Source organism: Trichosurus vulpecula, chromosome 2 (assembly GCF_011100635.1).
Source record: "Trichosurus vulpecula isolate mTriVul1 chromosome 2, mTriVul1.pri, whole genome shotgun sequence".
NCBI classification, from domain to species: Eukaryota; Metazoa; Chordata; class Mammalia; order Diprotodontia; family Phalangeridae; genus Trichosurus; species Trichosurus vulpecula.
Window position 1 is genome coordinate 304,222,533 of NC_050574.1, and position 17,675 is coordinate 304,240,207.

Below are 17,675 nucleotides of genomic sequence, written 5' to 3' on the forward strand. Positions count from 1 at the left end.
TGTTTTAAGAAAACTGACCTCTATAGTATCAAGTCACAGATCTGCAGGACAGCATTAATAATGTTAAAATTAAAGGGGGGGGGGTGCAAATCTCTACTCTAGCCTGAAGAAAAGATGTAATAAAATAAAGCCAGCTTCTTCCTCTTCAATCACTTTACTAGATAAACAATTATCTAAAGCTAGATACACCATCACTTTGAAAGTCCAAAGATCCAATCTGCTCAAGAAGAAGTGTATATCTCAAATGCTTTATTTGAGTCTTTTCCTTGGGAACAGAAAATGTGAATTTTTCTCAGTAATAAATTTAAAGGCCTTATAAAATAAAGATCTGCTAAAAGGAAAAAATATATCAAAATTATCATGGTGGCATGTATTGCTAACATATTAACTAATATCCAGACTGAACCACAACTACCTAAAAATGTTTTTATGAATTCAAAACCCAAGGAATACAACTGTGTTTTGACTGTCCATGACCAAATAATGGAATGAGAAGACAATAAATAAAAAGGAATTTGGCCAACTGGCAGGATCAGCATTTGTTTCCTTGAACTTTGGTAGACAGTGAAATAGTCTCCCAAGGGAACTTATTGAAGTATGATCATTTAGATCACATAATATTGTGCCTTACTGAATTAGGAGTACTATATGGAAATATCCCAAAACATCCATAATAATTGAATAAATGGCCATTTAAAGTACTTTCTATATCTCCAAGCAACCAAATTCTCAATAATAAGAACGACTACATCATATTGGAGATTTTGGACTTTTTGCAAGGCAGTGTGGTTTGGTGATAAAGGGATGAAGAAGAAGAAAAACCTGGGTTCAAAATACCACCCAACACAAACTATGTGACACTGGGCAAATCACTTAACCCCTGTTTCCTTACCTGTAAAAGAAGAATTGAACCTGATTACCTCTAATGTTCCTCCCAGTTCTCTATTATCCTCTGAACCTGAGAAACCAAAATTCAAGGACAATAGGATGTGTACAAACTAAAGCTATCTCTAAAAAATGAGCAAAAAAGCTTCTTTTGAACTTAGGAACCCCAGGAAACACAAGTTCCATAACACGTAACTGCAAATCACACATGCAAAGCTTTGCAAAATACCATGTGCCCATCAAAAAAAATTTCTAAAACATCTAAGAGACGCAAATGATTATTCTTTAGTTCATGTCAGTTAGGAGCACGACATGGAAGAGCCAGTACAATACACTTTACGAAATGTTATGCTTCACTGCTCAAGGTCTCTCATTTATGATTGTTCCATAAACACTTCCAACATCACGAGTATGGATTATATCAACGACTGGTTTCCTATTCAGTTCTCATTCAAAAATAATTCCTCAACCATGTTACAGCATCACGTTAAATACCATAAAGAATACAAAGAAATACAACACACATCCCTAACTTCAATGAATTTACTATCTAGTCAGTTTACCTTCTTTCCACATCACACAGAGCAAAAGTTAAACAGCAATACAAGACAGTAAATAAGCACCAAATGCACTCATTAAGGACACTAAATAGTAGAAAAATTCAAAACAATAAGCTGAAGTGGTAAGAGAAGACTTGGGGAAAGATTGATGGCTTGAACTAGGCCTTAAAGCAAGGACAGGAAAAGAATAAAAAAGAGGTATGTGCTCTCTGTTCAGGGGAAACAGTAGAGGCACCACTGAAACAGGAGACATTATATTGTGTGTTTATATGCTATATATAATAATATCAACTTTACCTGTTACCTTGGGATAACTCTGAGATAGTATGGGAGAACAAAATTAGATATAGCTGTGCTCTGCCATGGGGACTTCATCACTTAGTAACTTTCAGAAATGTCTATTTTACTAAACTAAGACAAAGCTTAACAGAGAGAACTTCAGAAAAGGAGCAGTTTTAACACAGGCGAATATCTTTAAAAGACTACGTTATTGTTTATAGACTGAATTCAACTGTTCTTCGTTAGGAAGGGCACCAAACAATCCGAGTTCTGTCCACAATAGGACCTTGTTACCATGTCTGAGGGACAGTTTTCAGTGACTGCTCAACACATTCATAACAGTTTGCCTCTATCCATAACAGATACAAACTGTATAAAGAAGCTCAATTAAAAGCTAGTCGAGTAGATAGTGCTACAAATGTTGCAAAACTGCTGTAGCCTAGAAATGTAATATACCTTTTAGATGTATAGAATAAAACTAAGGTGAATGCTCAACTAACTCTACTAAGTATCTGACAAAATTTAAAAACCTTTTCATTAATTACAATTGTTTAAAATAAATACAGGTTTGAATATTTAATTGGTCATGTAAAGTCAAATCAAACATTTGTTAAGCACCATTTATACATGCAAGGTCAATGACCCAAGCAGAAGAGTTAGTGAAGCATCACAGACAAATCAAGATTTGTTAACTTTACAGAGATAACTCAAAATGCAACATGTCAACAAGAAATATGGTGGGCTATGCTCAAACTACCTGTAGAGTAGCCCTAGAGACTTTCCCCTTCTCAAATCTAAATCAAGATGATATTTCACAATAATAAATACAAAGGCAGGCAACCTAAGTTTAAAACAAAAACAAATAACCCTGTACATCCAACGCCAGGAACAAATCCTGGAAAGGTCAATGACAAAAAGGCTCCACATAATACCAAAATATTTACAGAGGCACTTTTTATGATAGGAAAGAACTGGAAATAAAGTGAATGCCCACAAATCTGGCAACTGGCAAAGTACATGAATATAATGGAATATTACTATGCCGTAAGAAACGACGAATACAACAGATACAATAAGTATGGAAAGACGAAGAAGAGCACATGTAAAACGAATGCAAGTTTGAGTAGCAAAGCCAAGAAAACAATATAAACTACTAATGCAATGTAAATGAAACATCAACAATCACAAAACAATCTAAATTAAAAGCTGCCAAAGTAAAAAGATATCAATATCAATTATCAATATCAATATAAAAAGAAATCAATATCAATTAAAATATATTATTTTACAAAAATAAACTATGCAAGATGAAAGTTCTGGATTAGCAGGAGTTCACATGAAGAAAAAATGTCAGTTTTACCTCCTTACAAGTTCACTGTGGACCTCCTTACCCTGGGTCACAATTTGTGAGGAAAAACTGTACAGAAGGAACAGTGGAAAAGTCAGAAAACCTGTTTCTAATCTGAACTCTGCTACTCCTTGGCTGTGTGACCTTGAGCAAGTCACTTAACTGCTTGGGCTTTCAATTTCCTCATATATGAAATGGAGATGACACAAGCCATATCTACCTTGTATACAGAAGGATCATATTCGTAAATAGATGTCAAAGTACTTTGGAAATTACCAAGCTCTACATATATATAAGGTTATTATATGTTAATCATAATGTTTATATTAATATCTTAATAGGTCTTATGTATCTCATCTTACGTGGCTAATAATCACTCACATTTCAATAGAGCCTTAAGTTTTACAAGGCACCTTCACCTTCAGTCCTCTGAGGCAGGTAGAATATTATACCTATTTTACAGACAGGAAAACAAGTTCAAGGAGGCTGTGACTTAACCACTATCCCAGAAAATATCTGAACCAAGTTATCCTAACTCTTAAGAGCAGAGCTCTTTCCACTTCCAATACAGATTTTTTTTACTGGAATAATAGAAGCATTGTGTCCAGATCACAGATAATAATGGTCCCATCATACTCTAAAGTCATTTTTAATTCTGGTACCACTTTTAAAAATTAAGTTTTCCTGAGAAAGGTTATCAAGAAGGATCACAGATTTAAAACTGGAAGGAACCTCAGAGGTTATCAAGTCTAATCCCTTCATCTGACAAATAAGGAAACTGAGGTCCAAGTGACTTGACAAAGGTCACACAGTAAATGTCAAAGGCAGAATTTGGGCCCAGGGTTTTTGTGTTCCAAAACTAGTGCATTTTTCACTGTACCATGCTTCCTCACTAAGGTGAGAATGGCTAAAGTACACAGGGAGAAGAGGCCACAGTAGGAAAGTGATGAGACACTTAATATATTTGAAGGGCTAATATTTGGAAGCAAGAACATATGTTTTGTGTTATACCTTCAGAGAGAAACTAAAACCAATGTGCAAATATTCAGAGAAACACTATTTGGTTCAATACAGTCTAACAATGGGAATGCCTCAGAAAGTAGTGAACCCCCTGTCACTAGAAGGCCTCAAGCTGGAGTAGGATGACCATCTCTCAAGGTTATGTAGATGAAACACCTGCACTGCATGGTAGGTGGGTCTAAAATACCTCTAAGTTCCTTTCTAGCACTATCGACCCTAAGAATGGCTTATATTTTCACAAGTTACCTATAGATAAGACAGATACACATGTATGTGTGTGTATGTGTGTACATATATATATGAGAAATCATTTTATATATTTAAGTCAACACTTAAAATCTGAGAAAAAAAAGAATCTTAGATCCTGTTCCCATTTTCTAGAAAATGTTTCAGTTATTTATTTTTCAATGATGCTTTCTTCTATTAGCTTCCATGAGACAGGACTTGTTCCAGTTTAACTTTATAATGGATCTCACAACTATCACAAGAGTTTTAATAAATAACTCTGAGCCCTATATTTAAATTGCCTTACACAGCTAAGCATTTTGTCATTAGTGATATTAACGGCCTTTTTTCTGTGCAACTACAAACTATGAATTTAACAGCTGTTCACTACAAACTCTCTGAAACTTCATTAAGACAAACAACTAATGAAGGTGTTATTACTGAGTATCTTTTTTTTCCCATTTTACCACAATGAATCCAAGTGAATATCATCCAGTTAACTAATCTTAACCAAAAACCTAAATCTAAAACCAATGATCAAATATGACCCTTTTCAATAATGTCTTATCACTTAAATATAATTTGGAGAAATCATTTCTTTTTTACCTCCCCACGAAACCATGTAGGAAAGGCACTAAAATTTGCACAAAAAACTGTTTACGTTAGGTTTAATAATGGTTTCTTATTTACTGAACTATATTTTGCTGGGTCAACTGAATTAATTGCTAAAGTATCAAACATAAAGTTCTATGACTTCAGATTTTTACATACAACTACTCCAAAAAACTTTGATCCTGGTCCTTTATTTACATGAATAAGCTTGAGTTTAGAGGTTAGTACCAAAGACTACGATGCTAGGAGACCTGGATTCTCAGTCTCAACTCTAAAATAAATTTACTGTGTAAACTTAGCCACCTACTATATCTGCCACTTCAATTCTAACAGGCTGATGAAGTATTTGCCACCTTCTCACTTCAAAAGAGGATACAGTATAACTGAGTTAATTGTTAGTGAAGAAATGTTAGAGTTTTTGCTAGAGTCCCTAAACAAATTACTTTTACACAAACGCATACATACATAACTTTTTAGTCTAGAATCTATTCCACATAGATTAGTCAACAACAGAAAATAAACTGCAGGAGCTGAGGTTTGAGAAACAGCTGCTAGAGGCACAATCACATTCTTACAGGGATTATATATAACAGCCTACCAAATTTAGATCCTTCTTTGGAAATGTTACACGATCAATTTTCTGTAATTTATTCAATAAATTGTTATCAATTACTTTTCTTAGCTATCACTGGAATATATTGCTATGCCCCATTTTAATGATGAAGAAATTAAGGTATAGAACAAATTAGCATCCTATTCAGAGTCTCTCTGCCAGCCTAGGCAAGAACCTGAATTGGAAATGGCCTGTGGCATCTGCACATGGTAGGCACTCGCAAATATTTCTTAGTGAGCCCAAGGGATTAAAGGCCTTGCAGCTCACCTCTCTACAATCCACAGAAAATAAAAAATAAAATAAAAATTAATTTTTGAAATGCTTTAAGGGTTCAAAAGCCTAATAGAACAACTGCCATTTCAGTTCGTGCGACTGGCCCATTGGCCCAGTTATTATTACAAAGATCATATTTTACTTATCCCTCAAATTTTTATTTTAGGGGAAAAAGGATATATACATATGCATATATATAAAACTATATCTCACTGAAAAAAATTCATCCATGTCACAGCAGCTCAGAAAAAAGAGAGCACAATTCAATTAGCTCCATTGTACCAAGTAAGACCATGTATGATCACACTCTGATCTCAGACCTGTTCTGCAAATATCAAGGAATAACAAAGGCAAGTTGAGAAGGCAACAGAGGGCTTAACTCAGCAGTTCTCCAGTTTTCAGGGCTTTATTAAGATCCTATGGGGGAGGGAAGATAATTCGAGGCTCGAAAGACGAAAGGGGCCCATCCCATCCCGCCTGGCCAGGACTGCTCCCCCAGCCTCTGCCACCGCTTTGTCTAGTCCGGTTTCACAGCAACCCAGCCTCCCCGACACTTCCCTCCGGGTCTTTCTTCACATCACTTCCACCGAGTTGTATTCTCCCCTCCCCCCCCACCCATCCCCTCCTTGCGCTCATTTCAAACCGAGGATGATCCCGACTCTCCTCTCTCCACCCAGAGGAGGCTCCGCGGGGTGGGAGGGTCTGATGGTGTTCTCTATGTGCTAGGAAGGGGGGAAACACAAAGCCACCAGGGAGATCCTCATAAACCCTGCAGGATTATTCCCCGCTACCCGCTCCCCCCCCCCCCGCCCTTCAGCATCCCTCCGCATGCCAGCTCCGCAATCTATCGATTAACCAAACAATGCAACCTGTCCCCGTTCCCCCCCGCCCCCCAACAGACACACACTCACTCGCTCCTCTTCCATCTTCCACCAGCAGGGCTGGGTTCCTCCCCTCCACCCCCAAGTGCATCCGACAGCTGAGGAGGGAGCGCTTTGCAAACACGCGCACACATACCCCGGGGGTCCGCGGCCAGACGCGGGGAGGGGGGAGTGGGCTCCTCGGGGAATGAGGGCTACTTTCAATCTCATCAGCCCCGACGCGGCTCTTACTGCATTATTTGGCGGTGGCGACGGTGCTGCCGCTGCTAAGCTGGTTTCTTCTCTCCTCCTCCACCCCAATGAGGCTAAGAAGCTGGGTACAGGGCAAAAAATAAAAGGCTCAGAACGCATGCGCGACGATGCCTGGGACCGGCGCGCCACCCGCTCCCCCTCCCCCTCTCCTTTCTCCCCTTTCCCTTACGGAAGGCCAGGTCCGACCATAGAGAGCAGCAAAACGAGGACCGCTCCTGAGGTGCCGTCCTACGCATGCGCCAGGCTGGCGCCTAAATCGGTTATGTTAGTGGGTGTGGCTCCCGCCCCTTTTGCCTTCTCATCCGACTCAAACAGTGACCCTCACGGGGACCCGTAGACGAGATAGGTTTCCCTCAAAAAAACTGAGCGATGCAAAGAGAATAATAACAAGGACAAAGGCAAAGCCAATGCCAGGATCGGGAGGGTAGGCAAGGGTGAGAGGGTGGTGGTCACAAAGCCTCCGAAAGAACAGAGGGCACAGTCAGGGAAGAAAAAGAAAGAGGGTGGAGAAAAGGTCCAAGTAAAACGAGTCCGACCGCTTACTTCCTTCCGGGCGTGGCCTAGGCTGGCGGAAGGCGCCTTTCATTTCCGGTTTTCGGAAGCGCTTTTTGTTTCCGGGTTGTAGGCCGGGGGCCTAGGGTGTGGGAGGGGCTCTCAAAGGGGGCTGTGGGTTTGTCGAGGTGAGGAAGGGATATGTTGTGCCCTGTCCCAGGAGGCTACCCTGCTTTCTGTACGTGATCCAGCCACAAAGGGATAAAAACCCGGATTCCTCCCTCCCCGCCAGCTTGCGTAGACAGTCTGAAAGTCCCTAACCCCTCGTCGGCGGCCTCCCTGCGGCCGATGGCTGGTTGCCTTCCATCCGATCCTCCCTTTCTTCGAACGCCTTCAGGAGCCCGACGAGCGACAGTCTAGGGGCTGGGTCAGCAGGGCCGAGTCCGGGGGGGCGGGCCGGATCACCGGGGGCCGGGTCAGGGGTGACCGGCTCCCCGCCGGTCTGTGTCGGTAGTAAGGGCCGCCGGCATCTCGGTAACGCACCCCATACAGCACGCCACGTGAGCCTCACAGCAGTCCTGTGAGGTAGGTACCTCAGTATAAATAACCTTATTTCACAGATGAGGAAACTGAGGCTTAGAGAGGAGAAGCAGCTGGTCCGTGGTCACCCACCCAGCATGAGGCATTCAGTCAACGAGCTTGTATTAAATCCTTCTGTTCCAGACACCTTGCCAAGTGCTGGGGATGGGACCCAAGACAAACAGCCGCTGTCCTGAAAGACTTATCGAGGCACGAGTGTGGGTATAGGTATAGGCAGAAGGGAGATAGGAGGATCTTGTTGGGGGAGGGACTGGGGTGAAGATCAGGAAAGACATCATGTAGAGCTTGAGATAAGACTTGAAGAAAATCGGGGATTTTGACGGGCGAAGAGGAGGAGTAATGTGTTTCAGGCTTGGAAAGAGGTGTTGCAGGTTGTCTAGGAGGAGTCCTAAGGCCAGCTGGAGTGCCTGAAGCCCAGTGGTAGATAGATTAAAGGTGTGAGGCTTAAAAAGTTGATTGGAGACGAGTTGTGAAAGGTTTTGTCAAAACATCAGGAGACACCGTGTTTTCCAGAACTAAAGACTCAGCAAGCAGGCTGTGCCCTGAGCTTGGCATAACTGCAATCCTTTGCGCTTGCTCTCTAGCAGATGCAGTCGTGGGATTTATTGTTTTATATGATGACATATAATGATTTAGATTTGTTGGAGCTTCCCTTTTTCCCAGAAGATCCTGGCCTGAGAGCTGGGGCTACAGCCCATGTGCTGAAGCAGAAAGTGATAAATCACCTCTGAGCTTCCCTTCGCTGGTAACTGCCAAGTGAACTGAAGCCGGTGCTGCCCTCCTGTTCCTGCCACACTAACTCTGGCTCTGTACCTCGCTGAAGGATCACAAGGCTCAGCAACCCTAAAGACCTGAGACAATCACAAGACTCAGCGATCCTAGTAACTTAGAGACTGTTCCCGCAGGACCCAAGAACACCTGTATTGTCCAAAAAATACCTGCACCTGTGGGCCTGCTGTGGTAACTGTTTACTGAAGACCTAAAGGATGACTGTGTTGAGTCCTGCCTTTTTGTGGTTTTCATGTTTAAAAACCTTATGGAGCCACAAGAAGCAAGCCCTCCTCCTCAGGAAGGTGGACTTCCCGCTTGCAAGCATTTTCCTCACTTTGAAATTAAACTTCTGTTAGTTTCCTGACTCTCCTGTCTCTAGCCTGCTTTGTTTGGCTCCAGCCATCCACCAGTTAGAGGCTGGTACTGGTCTGGTGTGGTCTGGTTGACAGATTTAAATACCAAACTGAAGAGTTTTAATTTGATCCTAGAGACAATAGAGAGCCGTTGAAGTTTATGCAGTAGGGGAGTTATCTGGCACTTAAGAAAAATCACTTTTACAGACAGCTGTGTGGAAGATGGATTGGAGTAGGGGAAAAAGAGAGGTGTGAAAAATGACAGTAGTCATGTTAGTAGAAAGGAACATATATGGTAGAAATGATGGTAGAAATAATGAGATCTGGCAACTGGTTGACTATTTGGGGTGATTAAGAGTAAGGAATTAATGATGACTCCAATATTTTGAGCCTGAATGACTTGAAGGATGTTGGCACACTCCACAGAAATACCAAAACAAAGGTTGATTTAGGGGAAAAGATAATAAGTCCTGTTTTGGACTGGACATGTTTAGTTTGAAGTAGGACATACTGTTCAAAATGTCTTAACAGGCAGTTGTTGAAGTAGGACTGGAGTTCAAGAGCCTAGGGCTTAACCAAAAGTCATCTGCATAGAAATGATCATTAAATCCATAAGAGTTGATGAGATCATGAAATGAGAGAGCAGAGAAAGGGCCCTTTGTAAAGCTCTGGATACACCCACAATTAGCAGGCTAGATATGAATAACAGTCCTGCCTAGGAGAGTGAAAAGGACTAGTCAGGCAAGTAGGAAGAGAACCTAGAGACTGAAGATTCGTGAATACCCGGAAAGAAGAGAATATCTAGAAAGAAAAGAGTCATCAACATTAGATGCTACATAGGTCAAGAATGATGAGAATGGAGAAAAGTCTGTAAGACTGAGCAAATAAGAGATCCTTGGTAACTTTGGAGAACTCATTTGAAATTGAGTAATGAGACTGAAAACCACATTGCAAGGGGTTGAAAAATGGGTGAAAACAGAGGAAATGAGGGCTTTCAATAGATAGCTTTATGGAGGAGTCTGTTTATGAAATAGAAGAATGCTATGACAGGATCGCTTTAGAGGATGGTAGGGTCAAGTCGAGGATTTTTAATGATGAGGGAGACCTGGCTATGTTTGTAGACAGCAAGGAAAGAATCAGTTAATAGGACAAGAATAAAGATTACTGAGAGAGAGAGGGAAATGATTGTAGGGTTGCCCTTGGTTGGAGAAGGGCCACTTCTCTGCCAGAGTCTGCAATAAAGTAGGAATTTGGAATGCTCCGAAGGGGTATTGAGATGTAGTGGAGGGGAGAAAAAGGAACTGAGGGTGAATTGTCACTAAGTCAAGGACAAAGGACAAATAGCATACCAAGATCCTTAGCTGATACGGTGACAGGAGATGATGTGGAAGGCTTGAGGAGAAAAGAGAAGGTTTGGAATAGTCTCATTGAGGAATGAAATAGAAAATCTATTAGAAAGGAGTAAAAACATGGCTTTGCTACAATGAGTGCTCAGTTAAGCTTAGATAACAAAAATTTGTAGTGGCAGTCAGCATGGTTATATGGCTTCTTCCACTTCTTTTCAGCAGTACTTGATTGGGGGCATAGGAGGCAGATGGTGAGAATAATCCATAATTGGGCTTGGTAACACGTAAGGCAGGAGTGAAAGGGATTTGAAAGTTGGACTAGTTAACTATAGATGGAAATTGGGGAGGAAGGAATATGAAGCCAGAGCAGAGAAGGTAGCCTAGAAAAGTACTGGGGGAGGGGGAGGAGGTATTGGAGTTCACAGTGAAGACAGAGTATATAGAGTTATGAGGTGTAAGGTATAAGGAAAAATAGAATGATAGTTTATGATAAGATAAAGGAATTTCAGAACAGTGACTCTTGAGGAATAATGAGGTTTGACATGACAGCTAAAGTAGTGCAGCGAATAAATGCTGGACCTAGAGTAAGGAAAACCTGAGTTCAAATCTAGCCTCAGAAAAAAAAATTTTTTTTTAAAATGTAGCCTCAGACACTTGCTAGACAAGTTACTTAACGTCAGCTTCCTCAGCTGTAAAATGGGGGTCATGATAGTACCTATCGTGCAGGGTTGTTGTGAGGATCAGATGATATGTTTTTAAAGCACCTGGCACGTAGTTGGTCCTTAATAAATGCTTGTCCTTATCTTTGCTTAGAAGTCATCTAGTCCCACCCCCACCCCCTTATTTTATATAATACCGAATAATATATGGTAAGTAATATTGGTAAATGGAAGTCAATAAAACTAATTCAACTTTAAGCATAATCGAAACATTGTACAAAACAAGTGAAGTTACAATCATTTGCTATAATCTCCACCAATGAGTCCCATTTCTGAACTGTTGTACTCAATTCTAGGAACTATGTTTTAGGAAACACATTGAAAAATGTGAAGCATGTCATGGAAAGAACAAGCAGAATGGTTTGGAGATTTGAAACCATGCCATACAAAAACCAGAAGAGATTTGGTGGAGACAAAATGAAGAGCTATCATGCAAAGAAAGAATTAATCTTGTTCTGCTTGGTCCAAAGGACAAAATTAGAAACAATGGACAGAAGTTTCATAGAGGCAGATTTCAGGTAGATATAAATCAATAAACATTTATTGAGTGCCTACTATGTGCCAGACACCATTCTAAGCAGGTGATAGAAAAAGAAAAAAAACAGTTCCTGCTCTCAAGAAATTCACAGTCTAACGGGGGAGAAAACATACAAACAACTATGGACAAATGTGATATATAGATGATAAATTGGAAATAATCCTAGTGGGAAGGCACCAAGATTAAGGAAGCCTGGGCAAATCACTTAACCCTGTTTGCCTCAATTTCCTTATCTGTAAAATGATCTGGAGAAGGAAATGTCAAACCTTTCCAGTATCTTTGCCAAGAAAACCCCAAAATGGAGTCTTTAAGAGTCATTCACCACAATAACAGTAACACGTTTGAAATAAGGAGCTCATAAGCTGAACAAGGCAGACAAGATAAAGGAGAATGAAAAGATTTTCAGATGTTTAGGTACTTAAGAAATTAAATGGAAACAAAATTCATAAAAAATGATAAAATTTGACAAGTTCTTTTTGTGTCATGTCTGAATTTCTCCTATCAGAAAAATTTGGGGCAGCTAGGTGGCACAGTGAGTAGTGCACCAGCCCTGGAGTCAGGAGGACCTGAGTTGAAATCTGGCCTCAGACACTTGACACACCAGCTGTGTGACCTTGGGCAAGTCACTTAGCCCCAATTGCCCTGCCTTCCCCCCTCAAAAAAAAAAAAAGGAAAAATTGGGAATAAGTGATAAAAGGGTAAAGGCAAAGGGGAATCAAGGCAGGCACTATATTTATCTCTGTTGGCTATGTTTCTATATTCACTACTATTGTGTTTTAGAATATAAGCCCTTACTGCATTGTTTCCCAGCCTTTTACAATCCATGAAACATCAATGAGTTTACTGAGACACACTTGAGAACAGTATTCCATCTAGCTGTACACAGCTCACCAATCCACAACTCCCACTTCTAGCCATTAGGTGTCCATATATGTGTACATGTGTGCATTAATTATATACCAGTATCCTTCCTCTTAAATCTACCCCCACCCCGTTATAATCTCCAGAATTGCTTAAGGGGATTATTCTATTCCAAACATCCAAGCATTTCATTTGAGGTAAAATATCTTAACATGATTGAGCAAAGTCCTCAAGGTAGGATAAGTGTCTGTCTGAATTGCCTTGTACCATGCCTAGCCCAGCAAGAGACACCGCTGGGTATTTAATACTTTTTTGATGATCATAAAGCAATAAATTTTTCTGGCCCCACTCTCTCTAAGCATTCACTGCTCCTAATGCCCTCTCTACCCAATACCCCAGAGTAAACACTTATTACTCTGCTTGAATATAATATTAATATGTTAACATTTTTCCCCTTCTATTTCATTGGGTTCTCTTCAATATTTATCAACTTGTCTGACATCCTTTAGGTCTACCTGCATCACTATTGTCTTTTTACTTTTCGTGTACTCTGTTCCAGAAAATTGACCTAGTTTATATTCCCCATGTGACATTTAATTTCCTGTGTCCATGCCTTTAAACAAGTCACTCCTCCCTCCTCCCCACTCCTCGTGCCTGGCATGATCTCCGTCTTTACTTCTTCGAATCCCTAGCACCCTTCAAATTTCATCTTACATGCCAACATGCCCCTGATTTGATATCTTCCCAATTCCGCCAACTTTTCATCTTCTTTTTATATATTGTCTTCTGCTGTTAGATTATAAGCTCCTTGGGGGCAAGAACTGGGTTTCTAGTGCTTAATAAATGTTTACTGAATTGACTTGAACTTCCTTCCACAAGAGACCTTTCTGATTCTCCCAGTCATTAGCACTCCCCACTTTGTGTTGTGTATTTTTATATTTATTTGTATCTCTAGCACTTAGCATAATGCTTGGAACTTGAAAGGCCCTTAGTAAATGCTTATTGGATTGAATTGAATACCTGGTCTAAGCCAGCTGTCTTTCCTATTTTTGTTTTTTTAGTGTCATTTCTACTTCTCTATGCAGCTCACCTAAGACTGTAATGTTAAAGTCCAAGTGGGGAAATTCCCTGTTGTTAATGCAGAAAGGCATTTGTTATAGAAATATTTATGAAATTTAGGAAATGGTGAGCATCTTTATTGAGAAATATTCTTTAATCCATTTCCCATATTTTTTGTGTCCACAGCTTGTGCTCAGAGGGGATTTGTTTTAATGGTATTTCCTATCTTCCAATTTTTTCTCTTTCTCATTTTCATCTTTCCTCTCACAAGTCCATAAATAGCCAATTAAATCTGGCTACATTTGCACTGAAGTCAGTGAGTATTAAAATATGTATTGTGATTCCAGAGGACCAGTGATGAAACCTGGTACCTATATCTTGACACAGAGGTAGTGGATTCAGTGTGCAGAAAGAGACACAAATTTTTTTAATGTGGCCAATGTATGACTTTTTTTTTTTCTTGATTGTGTATTTATTAAAGGATTTTGTTTTTCTTTCTTTTTCCCAGAAGGGGAAAGTTAGAGGGAAAGAAAATACATTTTTGTTACTCGAAAATTTTTAAATTTTATTTAAAAAATAAAATCAGTGATTCAAAAAATAAACCGCGATGGTCAGAAAATATAGTATGTGTTCATTTAATTTGGAACAACTTATTAAGTCCTTCACAATCTTTTTTATCTACTTTATCTTCTACAATAGATATCGACATGTAGTAAACTGAAGTTATCTCCCTTGTTAAATTATCTTTTTTGCAAATAGTTATTATGAGTACTGCAATACAAGATGACTAATGTCCCATGAAATTATGTTTCTTATTGCCTTTGGATGAAAGACCAGCTCCTCTTCCCTTCCAAAGAGAACCTATGAGCTATTCTTCCCTTTAGCTACAACTTACTTTTATCTTCTGGTTTTTTCTGTATCAAGAATGTTAAAATTGAGTCATTTCTTCTGTTGTATGATGATTCATTGTTAAGGAATATAAATTTTAAGTATCAACCTAGCATTTTCTGAGACTTAATGTTTACAGATAGTTCAAAAATCATGTAAAAGAATTTTTTTTCAGTCCTGCCATTGTCACTGCAGAAATGAAAAGAGGCCACACAGTACTCAGTGCCATTTTTATATTTTGCTTTGTTTCGTGAGTTGCCATGGCCAAAGAATTTGAACCTTCTGGTGATAAGCCTCTCCACATTTAACTAGATGGTCTTCAGAAACTTTTTCCAGTACCAGAGAATGTAATAGAGCTTGCATTCATCTGGCATAATATTTGTGAATCCAGGGTCAACTCTGTGCCATGATAAAACAAATACTGTAATGAATTCAAACAGAATAGTGGTCTAAATATAAAAATGCATACCATAAAAATTAGAGGGGGATGGAAAGCTCTATTTTTAGCAGTAGGGGAAATTTTATTAACACGTTACAATCTAGAATAATAAAAGATCATTTTGCTTACCCAAATTAAAAAGGTTTTGCATAAATAAAAATAATGCATCCCAAATAAGAGAAGATATGGACTAGGGAGAAAATATTTGCATTAGAACCTCTAAAGTGAGATCCAAATTCTACAGATAATTGACACATGTATAAATGCCATTCATAAGTCAAGGAATATGAACAAGCAGTTCTTAAAGAAGAAACTTAGTCAACAAAAAACACTTAAAAGAGTTTATAATCATACCCATTGAACTGATGGTTCAAAAAATAATATTGGCCTGGTATAAGAGGTAGGACCGAGGCCAACATACCGCTGGTTTGGGTTTGAGGTTAGGACAAAATGAGGCATTGTAGATCATTGAGCAGTTATGGAAAGGAAGTTTACTTAGCCCTAACATAGAAAGGATGTGTAACAAGGTTACAGTAGCATTTAGCTTTGCAGATGCAGCCCCACTTCATTGCCATATGGAATAGAACCCCATCTGTTGAGCAGGGTAGGGTGTGATGATTCCTGTGGTCTTCCAGCATCTGAAGGGCACTAATCCCACGTGGGTGGGACTTTTTATGCTCATAGGTGACCAGAAAGCTGTATCAGTACAGCCAGGGGCTACCAGAAAGTGTTATCAAGGGAAGCACAACTTGAGCTTTACTCCTCTTGAGCCAATCAAGTCCCAGCTTCATCACCAGTTAAGGAAAGCTTGGCCTAACCCATGTATGTAGGAGAGGAGAGGAAGGAGGTAAATGTAGAACCATTAGATATTGGTCCTAATGTAACCTGGCTATGAGAAGCTAGCCATATACTGCTGGCAGAGCTATGAATTGATTCCACCATTTTGGAAAGCAATATGGAATTATATAATATAAACATGGGAAAAATTGCCATAGTCTCTGACCCAGCAATCCCACTTTTAGGGTTACATACTAAGAACAGGAAGAAAGGACCACTTTTGGCTGCAGAGTATATAATCGATCTAATTTCTATGTTGACCATCTGGGGATGTCCATGTGTAGAGTCACCTTTTGTGTTGTTGAAAAAGAGTGTGTGCTATGACCAGCAAGTTATCGTGACAAAACTCTATTAATCTCTGGCCTATGTCATTTTTTTATTATGTCAAACTTGCCTGTTAATCCAATTATCTCTTGATTGCTTACTTTAGCATTCCAATCCCCTATGTTGAATATAACAACTTTTTGGGGTGCTATTTCTAGAAAATTTTGTAGCTCTTCATAGAACTGATCGACCTGTAGAGCATAGACTTTTATTACTATGTTATTGAACAGTTTGCCTTGAATTCAAACATATCATTCTGTCATTTTTGAGATTATATCACAGTACTGCTTTTCTCACCCTTTTATTGACTATGAGGGCTACTCCATTTCTTTCAAGGGATTCTTGCCCACAGTGGTATATGTAATGATCACCTGAATTAAATTCACCCATTCCTGTCCTTTTGAGCTCACTGACATGCAAGATGTAGATGTTTATTCTTTCCATCTCCTATTTGGCCACATCCAACTTACCTTGGTTCATAGATCTTACATTCCAGGTTCCTATGGAATATTGATCTTTATAGCATTGGACTTTACTTTCATCACCAGACACATCTGCTGCTGAACTTTCAGCTTTGACCCAAGTTTCTTCAAGCTCTTCCTCATTCTTCCCCAGAAGTATGTTGGACACCTTCCAATCTGAGGGACTCATCTTCTGGTGTCATAGTTTTTATCATCTTGCTACTACCCATGTGATTTTATTGGCAAAAATATTGGAGTGGTTTGCCATTTTCTTTTCCAGTGGATCATCTCTTGTCAGAACTCTCCACAGTGACCTGTCTGCTTTGGGTAATCCTGCATGTCATAATTCATAGTTTCATTGAGTTATGCAGGACCCTCTGCCACAACAAGATCCAGGAGGGGCCTTGGGGGCAGGGGAGGGAAAGATATTCGGATTAACTCTTAGTACAATTCCTGCATAACACGGTCCCACCAAAGTCAGCCTGATTCCTGGACAAGTCCTCATATTGGCTACTGATAATATGGTCCTTAAAGCCACACCCAAAGGTCACTCTTTGCTCCTTAGACATTGATGGATGCTGCATGGGTTGCAAAATTCCTAGATTCCTGTGGCTAGCTCTCCTGCACTCCAAATTAATCTCTTTTACCTAAATGGGTAATAACAAACACAGAGGACAAGTAATGAGGTCTCAGTGCCTCATACGGGAGAAGACCCTAAGGCCCCTTATAGTGTTGTATTTCACAGGACACCATGACTGAAAGAGTTCCCAAGCTGGCCCAAAAATGCATCTGAAAAAAGTGAGGCAAAGGTAGAAGCCAACTGAGTCCTTTTAAATGCTTTTGTAGCCAATCAGCAAGTGTCCCATTCACTGCTGGGTTAGTCACCCAGAGCCATTTACAGAAGAAGGTCAACAAATATTCCATTGTCTCTCAAAGTCATTAATGCACAATCACTTGGAAGCAGGCCTCCTAGCATCTCTGTGTGGGGAGATATCATTTGAGCCACTGTCCATTACACTCCTACAGTTCTTAATTTAAC

At 39.8% G+C, this 17,675-nt stretch overlaps 1 protein-coding gene and 1 pseudogene across 3 annotated transcripts in view; both read right to left on the reverse strand.

The window, feature by feature from the left end:
* Nucleotides 1-7,087, reverse strand: part of CLASP1 (cytoplasmic linker associated protein 1) — a 357,318-nt gene extending 350,231 nt beyond the window's left edge. For 2 of the 3 annotated variants that reach the window (XM_036744772.1, XM_036744770.1), the window contains exon 1: nt 6,833-6,992. The gene's annotated coding sequence lies outside the window, so the exon portion shown is untranslated. Of the gene's footprint in view, nt 1-6,832 lie in introns of all 3 variants that reach the window. The other variant, XM_036744771.1, reaches the window with a different exon arrangement.
* A 669-nt stretch (nt 7,088-7,756) lies between these two features.
* On the reverse strand, nt 7,757-16,851 carry LOC118837063 (annotated as a pseudogene).
* Between the last annotated feature and the right edge of the window lie 824 nt (nt 16,852-17,675).